Raw genomic sequence first — 23,645 nt, forward strand, 5'->3', positions numbered from 1 at the left:
ACAAAAAAAGGACAACTTTTTATCCCTCTCTCCTCACAAAAAAAACCAAAACAAAAACAAAACAAAAACACAAAAAAACCCAACTCTACAAAACTTAAACCCAAGAGTTTTAGTTTTATTCATTAAGTTTCCAACTGCAGTAGTGTGGCTGCAATACACAGGGCCAGAGCGCAGCACCAAGTATGCGGAGACCAAACACACCCAGCATTTCTCCAGCCAGTAAGTGCAATGTGGGTCAGGAAGGCCTGGTACCATTTATTTATGGCATTTTTAATATACAGATGGCATACAGCCCCACTTAAACATTTCTCTGCTGAAGGGCAGATGAGGCAGCAGCAGGGCTGATGGCTCATGTGCCCTCCCCACCATCAGGCCCCCGTTGCTGTGCTGGGGTCTGCACAGCCCAATTATGCAGGTGCTGAGGGACCAGTTTTGCTCTGCTGAAGCAAAGCCATTCAGCTCCCAGCTGTCCAGCAAACGCACCCAAGTGTGCAGGGAGGGAGCAGCTGCTCTTCCCTGCCTCCACAGTGCCAGGCAGCTGGGCTGTTGCTGTCCACAGGCAGGCCCACCCTACAGCAGCCCACACCCCCAGCTTCTGCATTCGCTTTCCTGCGGTCTGGATCCTCCTGCATCCATACTGAGGGGGGAATCCCTCTCCTGAAATGGGGCCACCCTCCTCCTTCTCCTAGATGCTGTGTCCCTTTATACTGCTGCACTCACTGCCTCCTCACAGCCAGTGTCAAGCATCTTCTGTAATGTGAAATTATTGAATAAATATGATGAATGCTCCCTCCCCAGCAGAGCCATGCCAAAGACTGTAAGCAGGTCATTAACTGCCAAGGTCATCTTGTTTGTGAAAAAGAAAGGAAAACATTACCATTAAGACTCTAATACGGTAAAACAGCAATGACGGCAACAAGGAAACATAAGCTTAATGTTTCCTTTAACCCTCACTTAAAAACACATCTGAAGTCATCTGATTCAGCCACATGACTTTGCAAATTACCATTCATTGAGCAGGTCTGGGCTGGATTCAGCCCAGTTTCACACTTGTACCACACATGTACCCCAACAGTTTGTGCAGGATCTGTCAAACCTTATCTCAAAGCAGAACGCAATGAATCAATCTGATGTTTCAAAGTCATCAGGAGGGCCACCAATCCCCTCCTACCCATCAGCTTTTAGGGCACATTACTGAATCTTTGCATGGCCATGTGGGACTTGCCTGGGTGCAGCAGCAACCTCCCTGCAATCCCCAGTAGACTCCCCAGCCTCCCCCTCCTTTCCTGCAGGGAGCATATAAATTTTTCTCCATCTGAGCCTTAACTACTGTTTGTCTGCAGACTTGTAAAATACACTAAGAAATGCCTAATGAGACACTGATCTGGCATCCAAATGTTCTCCCCCTGCATTTCCCCAGCGGGCCGTTGCCTGAGCAGCACACACGTTGAGGCTGTAATTTGTTTGCCAGCTCTCCAAGGAAGGAAGGAAGGAAAGTGGGCGGGTGGGTGAGAGTTGGAGTCAGTGCAACATCAGCACATGGCTGGCTTGCACATGTTTTCAGTCACTCACTACTAAGAAAATACATACACACACACACAAACGCTGAAGGCCAAATGAAGACAAGGAGGTTGCTAGGATAACATCACTTCCTTCACACCAGGAGCTAATAAAATAAGTAAAAAAACACAGCTCTCAAGACAAAGACTGATACATGCTAAGATTTTGAGAGCCTATGAAAATGAAGTCCTTCCCAGTTCCAGGCAGCTGCACTTCTGTACTACCAGGAACCTTGCAAATTATTTATCTTACAGTAGCACTGTAAAAGTAGCTTCTGCACACCAACTAGGGAAGTCCAGGCAAAGGATGGTTAACCTCATGTGTTGACTTTTTCCTCTCCACCACAAATCAATTAATACCAAACCAGAGCACCCTGTTTTATTACTGGGGACACCCAGACACTCAAAGCAATCTTTTCCAAGTTCCTTTAGAAGTTTGGATGGGAAACATTAGCTGAAATCAGAAAACCACACCCTGGAGTTCAGTGACCCAAAGCCAAGCCTCCTGCCCTCTAACTGAGCACTTAACTCTTGCCAGAGAGAGCCTGAACATGTAGACAAAAGCATCTCACAGGCTGGTGAGCTGTTCCCTTGCCTGCTGCTGCCAGAAGGAGTTACCCATTGGCTAGGTTTGCATTCTCTGAATGCATCTTTAATACTGCAGCATAAGGCCTTGCAGTATTTAATAAAAAAAAAAAAAAGTATTTTTGAAAGGACGTTCAATATTTTAAAAACCTGAAATAGGTTCCACACTACAAATATTTACATACATTCTTAACTTTATGTGCAAGGAGTTTGACTAAGTTAAAAAACCCATTTTTATGTCTAACCTTAACTATGTATATAAATATTTACAGGATTGTGACTTTGATTTCCCTCCCCTGTGCTTAGTACATCACCTGGCTCTTGAGTGGCTGGGGTCAAAGAAGTGAGCTGCTTTCTCAGTGTCATGAATTATCCCTATCCTGCATTGCCTGGCTTGCTAACAGAGGAGAAACAATGGGGAAATCCAAAACCTAAAACCCCAAGCTGCTTTTAAGTGGTTAGCATTCTGCAAAAACACTGTCAATGAACTAGACTGAAACCTGAATATTCAACTGTACATATTCTGAAACCTCATGCAGATTAATTTGAGCGGGTATTAAAGAGATGCTGTAAACCCATTTTGCTCTCTTCCTGCAAAAACTTACAGTGGAGTTAGTCACATGGGAGTTAGTAATGTGGCACCTCATGTAGCCTCAGTGGTGTGCACACAGATAAGCCTGTGACCTCTAAAGGCAGGGCCATTTAAAAAGCTTCAGGATTAAAAACAAAAAAATCAAAACAAAACTTTTACTAGTTTAATCCAGGTTTTATTCACAATTATCAAAATTTGGAAAGATACAAAAGACGTTTTATGAATATGAGCAGCAGCACTCCCTTCTTGGTTCCCAGGAAGCAGGGCGGTGCCTGCTCTTCACCTTCCCCATAAACCCACAGCATACAGATAGGGAAAAAAAATGCTGTAGGCAGCTTAATTTCCACTATTGCAACAAGGCTCAATCAGTTTAAACTGCATACTCACCTCTTCTTTCTTTGGCATCAGTCACAAGAAACATTTAAAACCAATAAGTTGTTAATACAAATGTTACTTTCAGAGGTTTGTTTATGTGTTTGATAGCACTTAGGCTTCACAACTTTTAACTATTTCCTCCCAAAGACCAGTTCATCTGCTTGTTTCCTCTGTTTGTGTAGTCTTTGATAGTGAAGTAGGACAGATAAAAAATTAAATGCTTTAAGTGCGTGCATTTTTTTTCTTTAAAACCAAGCCTGGCAGAGTGATTAATTAACAGTCAAAAACCCCCAAACCATTTTCTCTTTAGAAGAAAATCCTGTATTTATTTTGCACTACAGTATAAATAATATCTTCTATAACTTTTTATTAATTTGTAATGCACTTTAGTCTCACCAATAATTTCTGAAACCAGTACAGTTCTTACAGCTACCAGAACACAGCATCCCATCAAACTGGAGTGCCAATTTCCCTAACATGACATTAATGGATGCAAGCAGTCTCTTAACTTGGGTAAGGCTAGAGATGCAAAATCAAATGTCTGTGTACAAACTGATTTCAATAATATCCTATCAGAATTTAATATATTAATGAAAAGGATTTTAAACAATACAATTTCTCTAAATTCAATCAGTGCTGCTCAACAGATACAGTTATGAAATATCACAATGAATATTAATGGAAGAGGCTTACACTATGTTATTCTTGATATCCTGACACACAAAGATTTCACTACGGTAATTTGCTTGGAATATAATTAAAAGAACCAATCACAAAAAGAAAAACCAAAACACCTGGAAAAATGAATCTGTTTCCTTGATTTCTAGAAATAGTCTATAAACTTGAAAAACTTCAATAATTTGGAGATGTTTGGAAGTCTTACTTCATGCTATTTGAAAGTATCAAATTTTCAGAAACAGCATGCAGTGGAACAGGGACTGGTTTCAGGCATTTTACTTTATCAGTTGCCTTAAGAAAAATCAGCATTTTTTCAAGAAAAATCCTATTTTTAATAAAAACAAAATTTGGAAAGAGAAATTGACGTGAGACATGAATGTATTGACAATTTCTGTTTTCAGCCACAAAACATTCTTTTCGTGAGGCCTGAGAATTTCTAAGTTTGATTTTAAACATTTTTTTAATTATCCGGAGCTATTAAAAGCTATTTTACAATAAAGGCTGATGCACAAAACATCTGTGTATGACGCTATCAGCTCTATTCCAATTTGAACATTAATGTCTTTATCAAAATCTTTATGCTATATGGCACCACAAACATCAATCTACTCAAAATCTGTCAACAACATCAGGACAAAGTCTAGACCAAGGTCACAGGTCTACTTCACTGAGATGGCTTGGAGTGCCCACAGTAAAACGCACACAAATACTGGCCAGTTTAAGGTTCTGGCTTGCTTTTTTTATTCAGGGAAATTTTCTCCAATACCTGAAGATGACTGGTTTATGCATTTCTGTTCAACAGAGGCTCTGGCACTTCATTTGTGTAAGGCATGAAGAGTGATAACATCCCTTAACTAACCCATGCACAGTAAACAGAGAGAACATTTAATTCCATGGGACATGGGGCACCCCACAGATGTAACACATCTACACCCACAAGGCAGCCAGAGTGACTTATTGCACACTCCCAAGGGGACAGGGCCACTCGTGGTCTGATCCCGGAGCTCCAGCCCCCGCACCCGCAGTAACAGAACACCTCTGAAAATACAGATCGAAGAAACACAGCATGCCACGGGCTTTAGGAAACATAACAAAAATAATTCAAAATCACAACTAGCATTTAGACAACATGCTCGTTTTAATAACAAGGGTTATTTTTGTTATCATGGTGCCCAGGAGCTCCAGCCACCAATCAGGGCTCCCACCACAGCAGGCCGGCACACCATGCACAAGGCACCCTTTCAGCACAGCTTCTGCTGCGGCACTTCAGCCCCCGAACGAGGCTCTAAAGCTGCAGAAACGGAGCAGGGAGCAGGAGAGGCACAGAGCCAGGGGCTGCTGCCAGCTGGCCACAGTGAGGCCACGGCTCCCGGAAAGAGCCGCCTGCGCTGGACCGCCCGCCCCGCCCGGGCACCCACAGGAGTCACCCACCAGCCGCTGGCTCCCTCCACCAAGGGTGGGAACAGCAGATGCCAGGAGGAACACTTCAAGGCTGCAAGCTGGAGCTTGGCTCTCCCTTTCGGGTTTTAGCTTTCAATCTTACTGCATAATTTGTGACAATACACAGCCGCCTTTTCTGCCAGGGGTAAGTGTGATAGAAGTATCCCATAGCCACACCAACCACAGGGGAGGATGGGCTTCGACCTCCTGATATCTCCTCCCTGACTGCACAGTGCTAAGTTCCCACGACCTGGTTTGACAGAAAAGGAAATAACGCATTTCAGTTGAAACACAGGTTGTTCAAAGGAAAACAAAAAGTGTCTCCTAAGATCTGCATTAGGGCTTTTAGTCTGTGGAAAGCATAGTCACCTTCTGCAAAACAGAAGCCTCAGAGAGGGGGGGGGTACTTAGTCCCAATTGGACAAACTAACCAGGACGATGTAGCACAGCTGGTTTCAGTGGCAGTTCACACACTATGTCACAGGACATACAAGGGCATTTTAAAAGGCTCAGATCTCCAGCAATCCCAAACTACCTATTCTATCCCTGGGACAGCACCAGGCAGCATGGGGAGGAACACGGCTTGAGGGAGACTACTCTGCATGACGGGTAGCCCCGGCCCTGTCATGCTTCCTCAGTGCCCTGAACCACAGCCCAGCTGGAGACGGAGCTCTTCCAGCATCTTTTCACTTCTCCAGGACAGGTAGCTGGAGATGGCAGAAGCCTCCAGCCTCCCAAGATCATCCAGTGGACAAAGGGCTTTAGGCAGGAACTTGCATGGGCATGGTCCTGCAGAACCAAGCTCCTTTTGTTTGGGTCTTGCTTTCAGGACTCCTGACCATTTCCAGAAGCTGCTCTAACAGCGAATAAGCGGTGCCCAATGTAGGGAAGGTTACGCGCAATTCAGGTTTTCATTTAGTGGGAATCTACCTGCCCCCAGCAACAGATGCTCTCGTACTAATAGGAAAACAAGTTTATGCAAATCAAAATATTGTGGTTTTAATCACTTGATCCAATCTATTTACAAGCTGGGTTTATTATTTTCTGCTAATTGTGAGGCTGTGGATCTGTCTTATTTTCCTAGGCAAGAGAGCTAGTTCAAGCAATCTTTCTGCCTCCACGTCTGCCACACAGCTCTGCTTCCGAATCCTCTGCTGCTGCCCATGTGCTGCTCACAGGTGATTGGTGCAGGTACAGAGGGAAACAGACTAGGGAAAAAACATGTAAGAAACACAAAAGGGTTTTTTTGTTTCCATCCTCATCAGTTCAGCAGTCTGGTTCATTGTGCACCTGCACAAATATTTATGCTAACACAGCATAAGGATGGGAATAACATACAGCAGGGAACCAAGAGGCTTAAGTAGCCCTGACAGCACAAAACCACAGGATGGAAAGAGGGGTTGTCCACCTTTCTCACAGAGCAGCATGTTCACACTAGGCATCATGGTACAGCTCCCCTCAGTATTAATGGCATCATTAATTCCTGTCCAGGAGAAGTGAATGCAGAAAGCCATAAAAGATTCTGACCCATATACAAGCCACCCACCATGGTGCAGTGATGGCCCCTTGCTTCCATGCCACCCTACCTTTCCTGATTCCCTTTAGCCTGTGTCAGTGGCACACAGTCAACACCACCTCCAGGACACAATTTATCTGTTCCTGTGAGAGGCACAGATGGGACCCAGCACACTTGCACACTTTCCCCTCTGTTATTGCTGCTAGCACAGAGGATGGAGGAAAGGAGAGGAATGTGGCCATGCTAGGGACACCACAGTCAAAGCCCTCTGTTGCTAGCACCAAAGCTTGCACATTCTCCAGCTTATCTTCAAAAAGTCACCATGGCACCAGCCAATGAATGGTACCCTTCAGCTAGCTCAGTATTAAATCAGGTGAGGCTGGTAAGAGGTATTCAGTTCAATGGGACTTAGAGGGAAAAAAAATGCACAGGAAGGTGTCTGAACACATTGACTATGTTACATAAAGATAAAAACTCAGAAAAATAGCTTCTCTTGTACACTTGTCAATGTCAGAAGAATATCCTATAAAAGAAAAAAAGAGTTTCTAGAATACCAGGTTGTTGCACTGTTCTGAGATGTATGAAAATAGTTTTCGTTTTTTGGGGGAACTGCGAAGTGCCTGGACACTGAGAAGGAAAAGTGTCACAGCCTGAAGCCTGTTGAGCTGAGCTCAAAGGGAGGTCCTGGCCCTTCATCTGCTTATCTGGGGTGTTCTAATGTTCCTTTCATTGATGCAGAAAGCAGGCAGTCATGGACATTGGTATCAATCGTTGCTAAGTCAGCTGAAAATGAAACTTAACAAAAAAACAAACAAAGAAACAACAAAACCAGCCACAATGAAAACATTCCAAAACCACAAGTCTTCTCTCAATCCAGTGATCAAATCCTGCTGCCCAGTGGGGGAGAGGGGTGGGGTGTAAACTGGGACACAATTATCTCATACTTTCATGATTCTATTCAAAGGACCATTTCTAATGAACACTTTATTTGAATGATTTATGTAAACAGTTTCAAGTACAACAGAAAGACATCTACATTCTAACCACAAGCACAGCACAGCAAAACTGCTGAGAAATCCTTGCAGATACTCAAGTTCCCCTGTCACAGTGAGGACAGGACAGCGCTGCAGTCACACCTGCAGCAGCACTGGGGCAGTGCTTGTTAGGGTTCCTGGTATTCACCAGGATGTGTGCTGCATCATGGAGCTGTGCTCCGCAACACCAGAGCCAGGGGAGCCTCACACCTGAGCCAGACACCCAGCACCCACAGCTGGGCTGCCCTGCCCACACTGCAGCCCCCACATGCCCCTGTGTGTGTTTGCAACATCTCCCATCATGGACAACAAACTGACAGAACAGGAACTCCAAAGGGTACTCTTGCAGGACTGCATATTAACGCTGTGAATGAATGTCTGCCAGCTGCAGCACCTTTCTGGAGCAGGGCACTGGTGTCACATTCACTTGTCTAAGCAAAGCAGCAGTAACTTCTGGTCATCAAAACTTCTAAGCCATTAATTTATCAAGATTAAAGTCTATTAACCAGAACCCAAGAGATTAAGGTTGAATTATGCATAAGAAAAGATTTGAACATTTTAAAACATATTCTGACATGTAATTATTGCTAAAAGCATAACATTATAAGACATGTGTTTGACGCTTATTTTCTAGTGTTCAAAAATATTTCAGTTGCTAGCTCTTTGCCATCTGTTTCCCGTCATTATTTCATTAAAATAGTTTTCATCTCCCTTACAGTAGAAGAGCAAGACTGCTTTCTATGTGACTGGATTACCACCTCCCTTACTTAACCAGCACCATTCCAGTATTTTTTTTTTATTTATTTTTTTGAAGAGGCTTATGTACCTCCTCCAAACTCCACCCAGCAGGGGCTAACAAAGCAAGCTTGTTAAAACCAGCCAAATACATCTCCTTCTCTCCACCTGTCAAGAACACTTCTCCAAAGTCTCTGAGGAAGCTAAATCAAATAACTCATCTGCTGCAATAAGCATGGGGATTTTCCTCCCTGAAAGGGAAAACTCACTTGAATACACCTTGGATGAAAACCAAGGTCCAATGTATAATTTGTACCTTACACCATACAAAATACCATTCCCAGGCAAAATACTAGAGCTCAACAGCTTACACTGCTGTGAGTACCTGTGCAGGGGCAAAGTTGCCCACATACAAGGAAGAGGTGGTTTCTGAGCAGTTATCAGGAGCAAGTGCAATAATTCTTACCTGGAAAATGCTGTTTGCAGCTGCTCACCGATTTGTCAGCACACACGCTGCTCTCACCTCATGATTTATGATGCTCTCTCCAGCACTGAGACTTCTATTACTGTCCTCGTTTATTGCCTGCAGCTGTCATTCTCACCAACAATCCTACAGTTGTTTTTAGGTGAGGTATCAAAGGTATTTAGTGTGCACCTAGAGACGTAATTTTAATCAAACCTACTCACAGGCAGTATTTAAATGTTAGAACAACTGCACAGAGTGCAGCAATTAATGTGAACTTGACCAACAAAAATTATGACAGCCAGAAACGTTTACTCATAAATGCCTCAAAAGGATGGATGTCCAACAGGCCTGTGAACACCTGCTGATTTGTAAACGAAGATAAAAATAGTACCCATAGATCACAAAGCCTTCCGACAGGTATTTGAATGCACAATAAATATTAACACAAGTTCAGCAATTTCACTTTTGATGGCCAAAATGTTGCTATGGCAGTAAATGCAGCTACATCCATCTCACCACTTATTTTTCTCAGCCAGCTATTTCCCCCTTAAACTACTTGGGTTTTCCAGCATCTCCTCAAAAGCTGCTGAATCTGCCCAGTTTAGAGTAACGACAGTGGAAGGGGAAAAAATTTTGCATCGAAAAATTTTTAGAGATCTCAGCATTTTCTAGACATTAAAATTTTGCAAATCAGGAGTTCTGACCCACTGCAGTCCTTACTTAACCTTTTTGGAAGCCACAAGTTGCTCAATGATTTGAAAAACACACAAGCAGTGTTACGAAGTGTGAGTACCAATTGCACTACCTTGTTTTGAGAAAGGGTGGCAAACACCCTCCATGGGTGAATTGGACCTACCACGACCTAACATGGCATGGAAATGGAGCAGAAAGTGAGAAACAAGTCCTGGAGCTAAGCCTAATAGTACTTTCATGTGTACTCTAAAGCTCCAACTCCTTAAGTGAACCAACTATAACAGCATCTCTGTCCATTTTATTGAGTTTCTAGTGCTTGTGAGCCAAGATGAAACCTGAAAATATGGACCCTAAACCAAAGGGTACCAAAGGCAGACTTTGCAAAAGAATTCAAACTTATAATTATTTAAAATTATTTTATATGCCTGGATTCTAATGGCTGAATATTTTAAGGCTGGCAATCTTAAATTAGTCTAATCATTAGTCTAAGCACCAAAATCCACTTCCTTTATTGAAAGTTGTTTTATTCAAGACTAACCACACTGCATAGCTTGAAAATGGCACCCATTGCAAAAACAATTGTGAATTCACAACCAAAAGATAGTCTGAAGGCCATCACTGTCCCAGTCAAGCTTGATTTATAGCTGAACAGATAGTGTCAAAATATAAACTACAAATTAAACACAACTCTGAAGTAGAAAAAAAATGATGGTTTTACGCTATGGTGATAAACTACCAAAGAAGCTCTGGTGTTTGTAAGTTGTTAATACTTGCAATATATGCAGATATTGACTGATTCTATTACATCCCCACACTCCAGTCCCTTCAGCCAAGGTGATGGGGTCACACTGAGACAGTTGTGCAGAAGATGCACTCATTAATTGTGAGCCCACATTAAACCATGAGTGGGTGTGCAACAGTCTCCTTTCAGGTAAAGGAACAAAATTTGCCTGTAGAAAGAACACTAATTGTAGCACATTTCAGAGCTCATGAATCTTTTAGTTATTTAAATCCACAATATACCATTTGTTTCCCATAACATTTATTAGGAAAATAGATCAGAGCTGGTCATATATGCCTCATTCGGGAAAAAATTCCATCATGAAAAAGCTGACTTTACCCAGATTTTTAAACTTACGGCAGCTGAGAGGTCATTTAAACTATCATTTTCTTAGATTCAAACAGAGATACACATTCTATCTTCAGATGGTGTCTCTAGGATCTGATCACTCAAGCATGTGTATGATTCTTCACTGACAAACCACCTGACTCCTCTACTTGTGCAACTTGCATTACTCATAAGAAATCCTTGGCAGAGGCAGACCAACATATGTTAATTACTGGGCTGCATTATAATAGGTCTGACATCTTGTTTCTCATCCAGGGTTTAAAATAAAAGGAAACAACAGTCTCTTTCAATACAAAAGTACATATTTTTGCATCTCAGGCTAAAAATATTCTACATTAAAAACACAAATAGATCAACTGCCAAAGAATCCCTGCCTCTTCAGTGTTCCTTTGGGGGTTTAGCCTTATTAAACAACGAAGGAAAGCAAAGAGAGGTTGGTGTATATGCATTCACCTTTCATTTACTACAAAATATCCCTAAATTGGGTGCAACTGGTAAAATGGGAGCTTGACTCACCAATATTTCATTTCTTTTATTAACAGTTTTTCAGATAATGTTGGCTGCCAGTTTCTTCAGCAAAAAAAGGTATAAATTCACGAACACTGAAGATGAGCATGACTAGAGCAAAATATATACTTTCAAATATTTTTTATTTTTCATATGTTCGGAGATATGTACTATTTATTATTTAATATGCCGGGATATTGCTAGGACAAGATGTTGGTTACATAACAAGTTTTTTTGATTTACATTTCTCTTTATTGAGAAAAACATACTGAAGGCAATAGCTGCAATTTCAGAAAAAGGAGTAAGCCTCCACACTGACATGCTGTTTCTACTTGGGTGACCAAATTAAAATTTTTTAATCTGAATTTCAAATTGTGTGCCACCACAAAATTGCTAGAAACATTTGAAGTTTCCTTTAAATTTTCAAAACACTGATATTCCAAAATTAGGCACTGGTACCAGATTTTCTTTCACAAAAAGTGTTGCAAAAAAGTTTACGCACTGAATGATTTATACAGGCATTTAGGATGCAAAATCTTTACGAATACACTGAAAATGCTGTCTCAGAAGTTTGGGTTTGTTTCCCAAAGTGATTAAACAAGTGTATCACACAGCTATGACCATAAACCTGCCGGGTATCCATGGTCCCCTCCCTGCCCAGCGCTGCCCCGGGTGCTGCGCCGAGGCAGCGCCGGTCCCTCTCCCAAGGCAGAGTGCCAGCCAAGCGGCTCCAGCCAGGAGCAGACAGATGGTGGCCAATAAGGAAACCATCACAGCGTCTTAGTCACCATGGCACAGCCTGGGCACCACACAATAGCAGCCTGCCTGTCATCGACTTTATCCTCCTTTCAGCTCGTTAATGTGTTTACCTGCATGTGCCTGGTGCTCCCAGCTCTGGGCACACAAACACCCAGCTGGGGCTGTCCTGGGTGAACCACCCCAAGCGTTGAGCTTACAAGGACCCATCACAGACTATCAGAGAGCTAAAGGCAGATATCCAAAGGTTACAAAACGCCGCCTTAAATGCAGCATGCCAACCACCACTCTGAGGGAGCAGCCATGCTCTAGGGTAGCTAAGAGGAAACATGCCAGAGTCTTAAAAATAGATGTTCCAAGTACCAATTATTTAACAAAAGAAACATCAACAGATGAATCCTAAGTTTTCAGCATTTTTTTTATTTATTTGGGGATAAAACAACCTTACTTAAGGATAAGAGAAGCAGCACAATCTTGAATTTAAGGCCCTCATTTGTTCGCCTGCAGAGAGTTCCTCAGAGCTCCACTCTGAACCCTCCAGCAGCAGCCACTGCTGCCACCTCAACCTTGTCCTTCTCTCCCCTCCACAGCCTACACCTCTCAGATGCTTTTCAATTGGTTCCTTTACAAAAGAGCAATCTGCCATGAATACAGGTAGAATAAAATTGATTGCAAATATTTTCAGAACCCGTTTTACTCAAAAAAGCTCTGAAGCACTAACCATCTGCAGCACTGCCCTTTGCAGAAAGAACCACTGCCTCACCCAGGCCTGAGCAGCACCAAGCACCATCTGCTCTGTGCCCCAGGGGTCCTCCCCACTCTCTCAACCTGCACAGCTCCAGCCACTGCCACTGGAATCCAGCAGCTCGGCTCTCCCTGCCGCACAGACTTTGAGGACACAGCAATTTCATGTGGATGTTTTAAAATATTTATCTCCTGTCCTGTTGCTGATTGCTTCTGAAGTATAAGCCATCTCCAAATGGCCATCCCTTGGGCATACCCAAGGATCACTCAGAATGCAAGGACTGGTCTCCAAAGGAAGCATTTATAATGCTCACACAAGTCCAAGTATGGCATCTTTCATATCTAAACTGTACCTTTGCTAAACACCAGGTATAAGTATTTGTTATTGACAAACATTGCAAAGGTTCCCCAGGATTCTTTCTGTACCCTATCTCCTGCTGGTCACCAACAGCTGGTGTTTTACTTGTCCCCTGCTAAAGAATAACACAAGGCCAAATGAAACTGACTCCTGAGTTACACATAAACAAGCAAGTGCCTGCTGCAGAGGTAGGACTTGGTTTAGTGCAGTTGGAAGCCTTCCTGGGCATCCAGCTTCCCACCCAACTCCTGTCTGCCACAGAGCCCCCTGGTTTCTCTTTCCTTCCAGTGGCACCTCCAGGCAGCTGGGACTGGGGGGGTGAAAGCCAGGGCTGAGCAGTGCTGAGTGTGCCCTTCCTCTCCAAGGGCTCCCCACAGTCACACAGGTTGCTGTGGCAGAGGCAGATTCAGAGCCAGCCACGCAGCCCGAGCAAAGCAGAGGGCAAATGACTGAGAAAGGACACAGCTCCCACACGCTTATATTGCCAAAAAGCTGCAGGAAGAAGGTGGGAGCCCAAGTATTTTAACTTGCAAGGCTGATTTAACAAAGTCTGAGAGGGCTCTGCTAGTGACCCAAAATAACTACTCCTTACATAATACTGTTATGATTTTAATGTGAGAGATGTCAGAGTATTACAGTGCCAAAAGCCAAAGCTACGCATTCATTTGGAAAGCTACTAGGCGCCCATCTCTAATGGTATCTAACTCCAGCTGGACTGCTTTTTAAAACAGTGATGTAGATTTCTGGAGAAATCTCACACTTGAGAGAACAAGCAAAGACTCAAGTACAGTTCCTGTAACAAACATCTAAAAGCAGAACTGATAGGTGCTTTAAGTCTCACCAGGTGAGACATATCAGAGTGGATATCCGAGAATCAAAAAGGGACTTGTGAATGGGATCAATTTGAACACTAGTTTGTAGAAAAACAGCCTTGACAGCACAACACACATTGAATTCACGTTTTCAGTCACAGAACTACCATCCACATCTGCACATAAGTGCCCACTGCAACTCAGCATCCTGGTTTTCTGTGAAACAGAAAGGTAAGGTTTTGTGGTTTTGTAAAGCACCTAGAGGACAGTGAACTGAGTGTGCAGAGATAGTAAGATCACAAAAGCATGTACAGGATGACAGTTCACTGGCCTGACATCCTTAGAACAAGAACTCCAGTTAAAAAAAAGAAGTTTAACTAAATGTAAAGTGAATCAACCTATGCTAAGTGGAGAAGAGAAGCTTTACTTGAAAAGGCTCGGGGAAAGCCTTGGGTTGCTGTAAGGGAGACCTAAGCATAAGCTGTATAACAGCTGTAAAGAAGTTAACTTCTGTGATCCCACTGCTGGGAAAAGAGTTATAAGCATTAAACAAACAGAGTTTACAAGAAGGACACTAAGAGACTGGGTAGACTGCCTGACAACCAATATCATTATTCTTTTCCCCTGCAAACCTGTGGGATAATAACCACTTCTCTCTCTCATCTACGGGTAGATACATAAACAAACTGCTTTTCCAAGAATTTAGTGTCAACTGTCTCTAAAAGTACTTTTTAAAGCATTTTCTTGCCCCCTTTTTTTCACAGGTGGTAGGGTTGGTGCAGCTTGACAGGACAGGGGAGATAATCAAGGCTCTTCCATTCACCTAAAAATATAAAATAGTTTTAAAACGGAAGTGAAATAGTGCTTATTGTCAGGATAGTTTAGCTGCAGGAACTTGTATTTTGCAATGTATTTTAAGAAAATGCATTCTCTAAGAAAATGTTCATGTTTATAAGGCTTCTTTTTGTCATTTACAACAGCCAAGATCTTAGAGATGTGCAATACTAAGGAAAACTAAGGCTTATGTGAAAGCAATGATATGTAAGGTATTTCTTATTTTCACACCATCTATGGAGGCATCCCACCTTCAGGCTGCACAAACAGAAGTGCTGCTCCAACTGAGCATAGACACAGCAGGACAGCAGTTGATGAGTTTCTCTCATTTCCTCAAGGAAGTGGCTGTAGTTGGAGGGGGGGGAAGGTCTTGCTACTCAGGGCTCAAGCCTCTCCTCCCTGTCACTCAACTCTCTTGGGGTGGATTTTTTCCCCTCATGCATCACACTCTCACACCTCCAAAATAACCAAGAGCAGATGGTAACCTTTGAGCTGGAGAATGCCCATCTAGCAGGCTGCTGGACAGCAGTCATGTCCCAGAGAAGAGCACAAGGGTCGGGTCTGAGTTCCACACAAAATCAAAGTCATAAAAATACCTTACAAGCTTACGATGATGTCTGCTTCTGGTGAGGCAGACTCCCTCTTTGTCAGTATGAGGCCAGACAGTTTCCAGGGAAGCCCCATCTCAAACCTTTTCAAGCACCAACTGCCCCACAGTGTCAGCCTCGGCACTGTCCTGCACCCCACGGTGCCCTTATTTACACAATAAACTACTATTAAATCAATTCATCTGTTTTCAGAATGGGTGCTCAAAAACACAGGAAGAGAAACCTGCAATGCAGAATTTACTGATGGAGATAGAGAGGTGTGTATTTCAGAGCAGCCTAAAAGACTCCACTGTTCTCAAAGGGAATCAGGAATGTAGCCAAGAAACAAGCAGATACACATCAAGGGAACTGTTTTTGCTACTAAATGGCCAATTGAAGCCCCTACTATTCTGTCATATATCTATGTCACTGCAATCCCAATAAATAATGCTTTCTGATTAGTTATGAGACTATCTAGAAATCTCCAAGACAGATACCGTTCACTGTGCCAGCCAGTCAGTCATCGGAGCCCTGAAGTCTCAAAGGAATCAAAAACTACTACACAAATCCAAAAGACAACACAAACTTGTTGTCAAGGTATTACTTTTTCTCTTACTCCTCAAACATGTTTTTACCTAATCAGCAAAGATGACAAATGGTATTTCACAACACAAAGAGCTGCCATACAAATGAGGCAGTTTCCCCACATTTGTGCATTAGATCAAGCAGTCAGTATTCTCTAGTTAATGCTATCTGGACCAAGCTGACTAGTGAACTAAATCACCAGAAGAACTTACCAGTTACCAGGCAAAGAGCTGAGAAAATGAAAACAAATAAGATTTGAAGAAAACCCAAATAAAGACAATCATCTCCATACTAGTTTTGCATGACATTATCACGCAAGATGCTTCACTTTTGTGGCTTTCATTCTTGTGCTATCGTTGACAACACATATGTATTATCTATATGTCAGAGCTGTTCCCCTTTCTGAAGTCAGGCAGACAGCAGTGCTGCTGTTCCCTGGAAATAAAAAAGGCTTACAGCAACCACAGCCCCTCTGTGCCCACAGCCAATACTGACTACCAAAAAACTAGCATACAGCCCTACAGGAAGAAGATAACACAACTGGCTTTGGATCAGGCAGCTAGACCATTGCCTGGGTAGGTTTCACAGGTCTGAAGGAGAATGTCCTAGCATGAGGACATGAGTTATAAATCAGGTCTCCACCATCCACTGACATAAGCCAGGACAAACAAGCCAACATAAAATTTATAAGAAATCTCTCATATAGACTAACAATGAGCAGTAGAGGTAATACAAACTCGCACTTTTATGAAATTTGCACAGGTTTGTAGCACTGTGCATATAAATGGAGTTTTGAGCATATAAATGAGTTTTTGAGTTTTGAGGGAGGAAATTTCTTTTCCTCCCTCCTGCTGCCTGGTATGGAGCCAGGAGCCTTCCAGCTTCACTTTGGGAATCAAGTCAATGCTGGTCTACAGAGTCAAAACAAACCCTGGATTACTAACCAGGGCTATGCTTCCCACATTTAGGTTAATGGAACGTTACTGTGATAGGTTGTATGGCACTACCCCAATATTAGTACACTAGACAAAATACAAACCAGCTTGATCTATAGAATTCTCCATGTACAGAGCAGAAATCCCTTTCCAAGCTTAGATATTTCACGAGATACTAAAACTTATTTTAAAATGCATCAACTACTGTCATCATCTTATTGCAGGGGTTCCATACTGTTGTGTCCTTATAATAAAAGTTTCATACCTTCTTGGTGTTTCTCATGAGCAGCTCCTCAGAGCACTGACTCCTTCTTCACAAAGCAGCCAACTGACTCCAGCTCCTCTCTCACCCACCCACCCCACTCTTTTACAGCATCTTCTTCTCATTGGTTACAGCTGTGGCCTGTTAAAGTCAGGCCTGCTCCTAATCTTTGATAATTGGCCCAGCTGCAACTCCTTAGGGGTAAGATTACTTTCTACACTATCTTTATTTTCTTATATTCTATCCCCCTACAAACCAGAAAAGATTTCTTGGATGTTATACCATTCACTACAGGAGTAAAAATTACTTCCTCTGTCCTCTGCTACAGAACTAAAATGTATAAGCAACTGAAGGAAAACTACAGGTGTTCCAGAATGAGTGATCACCTATATGTGAGCCTTCAGAAGGGCAAGTTCTTTTAAAGAATGAGTCATTCCCTGTGGAGTAACTTAATTTCTATTGACACTTAGAGGAGAAATTAGGTTGAAAGTGATTTTGTCTGTCTAAGAACAACTTTGCTTTTTTTACTGGATACCTAATACCCATAGAAATCTGCCCTGCTCCATAAAGGGAAGGGCAGAGCACTGTACTGAAGCCAGGAAACTTCATCTTTGCAGGCAACGTAGACTTGAGTGTATCTTAAATTATTAGAACCAAAAATAACATGTAACAAATGTAAGGCCATCTCCTACTCTCATAATACACTACTGCCTCCAACAGTCTAGCTGCGGAGATCCATTACAACTCATTGCCTGGACATTTCCCTAGCAGCCTATATTCTCTTTAAAATATTCTAACATTAGCCAAGCTGAATGTTAATGATCACGTGAAACCCAACGGAAGTGAAGAACTGAAAATTGCTACATAAGAATTTTCTGCTTTATAGTAAGAAGGGGGAGGAGGAAATCAATACAGCAAAACAACCTTTTAAGCCAAAGACACCATTTTAAAGCTGAAATTATTTCTAATACCACTGACAGTTTCAACTTGTCATCAGCAAGAAGGCTTACATACACTTGGAGTGAAGATGTGAATTGAGTGTAAGGAAAACGTACAATATCTGAGCAGGAGGTCTATCTGTGGTGGTTCTATATTGATGTTTTGCTTACTGTGTTTTCCCATAAAACACACCTAAATGGATAAGGAGGGCTTCTGCTGCTTGTCCTACAACAGGCACTTGACAGGAACAAACATAAACCAACATTAACTCTTCAGCAATATTCTTGCCGCTTTGCTGTAATACAGGATAGAATTTCACAAAAATTGGTCTAACTAGGAGTGAACAAATTAGTCAGTTGCATAGTGGTCAAATTTGCTACCACAGGCATTAACTGCAGTCCTACTTATTTATGAGAAACAGGCTTCCCAGGTAAAGCCATAACAAGCCAAGCTCACGCCTCCTGCAGCATTTGATCACCCACGTTGTTAGAGCAGCACAGCAGACACCACGAGTTCCTGGCCAGCCACTACCTCCATTTCTCATAGTCACATTATCTTCTGTGGGACTGGAAAAAGGCTGGATCCCTGTTGTTCTGAAACCTATCAACAACATTGGGGAAGGCAAAAGGAATTTCAACTCTTTTTCCTTTCCCAGATCTATTTTTCTTCCTTTTCAGGAGAGAAACCAGGCTTTCCAAGCTGCTAGTAGAAACACTAAGTTGCTAAAAACCCGCCAACATTGTCTCCAACTATAGTATCAGTGATGTAGCTACCATCCAGGAGGGTTTGGGGTGCTGGTTTGGTTCTGCTTTTTCTTTTTTTTCTTCCCCAACAGAAAACCTTTGGAGCCCATAAAAGTGGAAGAGATCTGGGGCAAAGGGCAAGCAACTACCAAGAAAAGTTATGAATGGAACTATGCTACAGAGAGCCTTGCCTTTCCACTCCTTGTACAGGAGAAATCATTCAGATGTTGCAAAAACTGATCCATTATCTTTTGTGGGTTTCTTAAAATAATCTAAAAACAGAATTGTATGCCATACTAAGATTGCAGATTTATTTCATCCCAGAGAGCACAAAACATTCTCTGTACATATACACAGCAACTGACTTCTTTCCTGAAACAAAGTTTTCATTGATCCTTTGCCACAGACTCAATTATTGTTTCTAATCATGATCAACGTTTATTTAAGGTATTGTGAACTGTAAACAATGCAAACAATAAAAGCATCTGTCCATGTTGACATGAATGTAATTGGCAGGTTAGATACCTATATCAACTGGTCCCAAAGGTGTCCTTCTTAAATTCAGAGAGCCCAAAGTAAATTTAAATTACAATTTACAGAATAATCTTTAAATCAGCCACTTTTCAAGGTAGTGTTATCTTGTGTAGACAAAACTCACAATCTGTCAATTCAATCCCAGGAAATTCTTCATTGTTTTAAAATATAATCCTAAAGACTTTTTTTTAAAAGAAAATATAATCCTAAAGACTTTTTTTTTTAAAGCTTCTTTCTTTTTTAATACAGTGGATTATGCAAAATTCCTGGTCCTCCTTGCACCCATGGGAAAAAATAATCTTCCTCTTGTAATGTAGCAATTATAGATACATATGTAAAAAGAGCAGAAATTAAGGCACTTTGAAACAACACTTAAAAAGATAAAAAAAATACTCGACTACGGGATATTTAGGGGATTTCAAGTCAGCTTTTCCATAGCCTCACTGTAAAAATAAGCGACCTTTTCCTTCTCCTCTTCCCCACCCCAAACTCTGAGGAAAACGGCCACCAAATGCACTCAGCTACCCTCAAAGTCACACGTGCTCCACTGCAGATCTTGCTTTCAATGTCTCTTTTGTTTGATGGCTGGTGTTTCAACATCCTCAGCTTGGAACAGAGAAAGGTCAGAGCGAGTCTTCTGGCATTCACAAACCTGCACCAGGCCCCGCCAAGAGAAGATTGATGCCATAGTACATTTTCCCCAGTCAAGAGAAGGAAGTGGAGCTCTTGAATCCAGGACCAACCATGTTCGTCAGAGGGATTTGTTTCCCGAAGGTGTTTAGCTTTGCAACACTCCTTTGTGAAACTTTTCTGCTGGTACTAGTAATATTTTCGAGTTACCCACTGTACCATGTTACTGCCCCACTATCATAACCTGAACAGGTTCCCACCAGTAAGTCGTTTCAGCCATACATTCCAGCATATAGCCCTTTTTAAAAATTCCCCTCCAGATTTTGCTTCACCCCTACATTGCCCTCCCACCTGCTGCCCTCACCTTTCCTCCCTCGTGTGGGGAGGAGAGGCTGCACCATTAAACTCCCAGTGTGCAAGGCCAAGGTCCGTTCCACAGCCAGAGAGAAGCTGTTGCTAAAGATTCCTTAAAAGCTTTGGCACTTCACGGCAGTTGGAACTACTCAACCAGAGCTGGGAGCCAAAGCCTTGCCACAGCATTAATGGGCTTTTGCCCTTTTAAATTTTGTAAGCCTGTCGCCTTTCTGATGCACGCAGTTTTATTCAGAGCCCTAAATGGCCATTTCATATTTAAAAGAAAGCTTGCATAGGTAGCACCCTAAAACTACCCCAGGTCATTCATCACCCCAGCACTCCTACTGTCTCTTAGGAAACCTTTGATAGAGCATTTGTTCAGGCTGCCAAGTTAAATCCTCTTCTCTCGTGTCAATGCATTGAAAAAAGCAGTCAGAACACCAGCTTCACTCAGGCCTGCTGAAGTAAATGGAGAAAACCAATTCCTCTGGCACTACAGAGCCATTAAGCCGTTTGCAGATTATTAACTGAAGCACAAAAATACACACGGCGCACAATCGGACGACGGAGCACAGCTATGCCTTGAGTTTGCTTCGCTCTCGATAAACTGACGATACAGCCGCAATTTGCACCGAGTCATGCAGCTGCCGGGCTGGTGAGCGGGACCCCGGCAACCCCAGACAAAAGCGGCGAAGCGGGGTCCCGCTGCCACGGCCGGGCAGGTTCCACCTTCAGCAGAGACGGCGGCGGGGGCTGCACTCCAAGGGGCACCCCCGAGGCGCCGCCCCGCGTCTCTCATCGCAGCCTCCGAGGCGGCACCGAAATTAAACTTTGCACGTGCAAAACAAAGTTTACAGTCTAAAACCCCGATTATAGTAACAACTTCCTCCCCCTGTCTCAGGCTGCCGGGCTCCTTCCCCGCTACCGCGCCAGCCCAGAATGCTATCCCGAGCCCCGCGGGGGGGTGGGGGGGACAAGAGCGTGGCTGGATGGCTCCTATTTTTATGTTTACATTCCTGAAGTGTCTTTTAACTGGCTGCCATTCTCCCTCTCCCCGCGAGCAGCTCCGCCGGCCGCCCCTGGAAGCGCTTCCCCCGCTGCCCTCGCACAAAGGCGGGCGAGCTCCGGCCGGGTCGGGCCGGGCAGGGCACCCCCGGCCCTGTGCCCCCGCGCCCCCTCCCCTCCGCCCGGCGGCTTCCTGGACAGATGCACGGGGGGAGGGAGGGGAAGAGAGAGGGAGGGAGGGGGGCTGCTCCTTCCTCCTGCCTGGCGAGAGAGGCCCAGGTCCCAACTGGCTCTCAAAACCCAGACGCAAGGAATTTACACCCAGGCAAGCTTCCCGGAGCCCCGAGAACAGGCGCAAGCTCCCCCCCGCGCTCCGCACGGGCGGCCGGGCACGCACACACAGCCGGCCGGGCACGCACGCCCCGAGCCGCAGCCCCGGCCCCGCTGCGGGGCTCCTGCCCGCCCCGACGGCGCTCGCCCCGGCCGGGGGCAGCCGCCGCCCCGGTCCCCGCAGCCCCCTTTGTGCTTGCGGCGGCTCCGGCGCCCGCCCGCCTCCCGCCGCGGCTGCTCCAAGTTCGCCCCGGGCCGGGTCCCCCCGCGACCCCGCGGCCGGCCCGGGAAGGGCACTGCCCGGGGAGAGCCGCTTCCCCGCCGCCGGGCCCGGCTCCGCCGCTGCTCGCTCGCCCCGCGCCCTCAACGGGGACAGTCTGCCCCTTTAAGAAGTCTCCACACATTTTCTCCCCTTGCAGAATAAATACGTTGTTTTTTTTTTTTTTTTTTTTTTCCTCCCTGTACACCTTTTTCCCCAGCGTGGCCGCTCCATTGTTTCTGCTCCGCCGAGACGCAACCCCTGCCCGGCCGCGAACGGGGAGGTGCGAGCAGGGAGCGCAAATAGACGCGAAACTTACCTACGGATTGCAAAGCAGCCTTGCAGCAGCAAAATAATAAGGAAGAAGGCAGGCAAATCCTCTTTCCCAACTGATTTGCAGCTCTACTCGGGTATTTTTAAATATATAATTTTGTTTATTCCCCTCCTTTCTTCCTTCTCCCCCTGCTTTCTTTTTTCTTCCTTCCCCCCCCCCTTTTTTTTCCCCTTGCCCACAGACAGTGAAAAGGAGCTCAATGTTAGTGGGTGAGTAAGTGAATCAACTAGCAGAGAGCACAGCAAGTTGAAGTGTCAAATTACATTGGCTATTCTATTACCAAAGGGCCATGCTTTGTGGCTGCTGGCAAAATCTGTCCCAGATTCCTATCTGAAAGGGAGCTGCCTCCTACAGGGATGTTCTTCCCCTCGCCCTCTCCCTTCCCCTCTCTCCCCGCAACACACACACACACCCAAATCAAACCAAGTTAAAAATCTTAGATACGAGTTAAAATACAAATATTGTCTTACAGTGTCTTTTAAGGCGGGGATTCTCGTTTTAGTCCTCCTGAATACCAAGCACTCGGAAACCCTTCCACTCTGGAAACTGAAAGCTGGAGAATATGTATATTCCCTTCGGTGTTTTTGTATTATTAAATAGGGGAAAACCACCCTGGACCCAACACACTCTCAAGCATGAGGTGTCTCCGTCTCTGTCGTCTTCACGAGGGAATTTTTACGGGCATGGAAGGAACTACCGGGCGGGCAGGGGGATTACACGGGAACGCCGAGACATCCCGCCGCTCCGTTATTGCACTTTAGCCCCCCACCCCCCTCCATTAATTGCCAGCACCCCTACCCTCGGGGCCGCTGTTATTTTCAGAGCCCGGAGCTCCCGCCACCCAGGTAGGAGGGGGGTTCTCCCGGGGGTCCCCGCTCAGCCGGGGAAGCCGGGCGGGCGGCGGTGCCCGGCGGGGCGGGCCCGGGAGGCGGCCCCGCCGCGGGGGGGGCGGTCAGGGGCCGGGGCCCCCCCGCCGCCCGGAGCGCGGCACCCGGCGCTAACAATAGGGCGTGTTTTTGTGCTGTTTTTCTTCCCCTGTGCTCCTTAGGAAATCCAGCCCGATTTCCAGGGAGAAAAGAAGAAGAAACCGTCCTTGTCTGACGAGCCCCAATCTGCTAAAAAACATCTCCCTCGACTTCTCTTCCCCTTGATAAAACACTTCCAGGACAATCAATATTTTATGATGAGTTGTTAATAAGCCTAATATATTCATCCCTGCTCCAACGGGGCTTGTTAGATTATGCAATTAAGATAAGCAATTTAAACAGCACTGTGTAGCTTCTCGCTGGTCACATTCGTCTTGTTGTTGGAGGAGGAGAACGATCGGGACTGTAA

At 44.3% G+C, this 23,645-nt stretch overlaps 1 protein-coding gene across 4 annotated transcripts in view; it reads right to left on the reverse strand.

Annotated features, from left to right (window-relative positions):
- Positions 1 to 22,646, reverse strand: part of ZMIZ1 (zinc finger MIZ-type containing 1) — a 338,520-nt gene extending 315,874 nt beyond the window's left edge. For 3 of the 4 annotated variants that reach the window (XM_030951382.1, XM_030951384.1, XM_030951380.1), the window contains exon 1: positions 22,296 to 22,646. The gene's annotated coding sequence lies outside the window, so the exon portion shown is untranslated. The remainder of the gene's footprint in view (positions 1 to 22,295) is intronic. The other variant, XM_030951385.1, reaches the window with a different exon arrangement.
- Between the last annotated feature and the right edge of the window lie 999 nt (positions 22,647 to 23,645).

This window comes from Camarhynchus parvulus, chromosome 6, assembly GCF_901933205.1.
Source record: "Camarhynchus parvulus chromosome 6, STF_HiC, whole genome shotgun sequence".
NCBI lineage: Eukaryota > Metazoa > Chordata > Aves > Passeriformes > Thraupidae > Camarhynchus > Camarhynchus parvulus.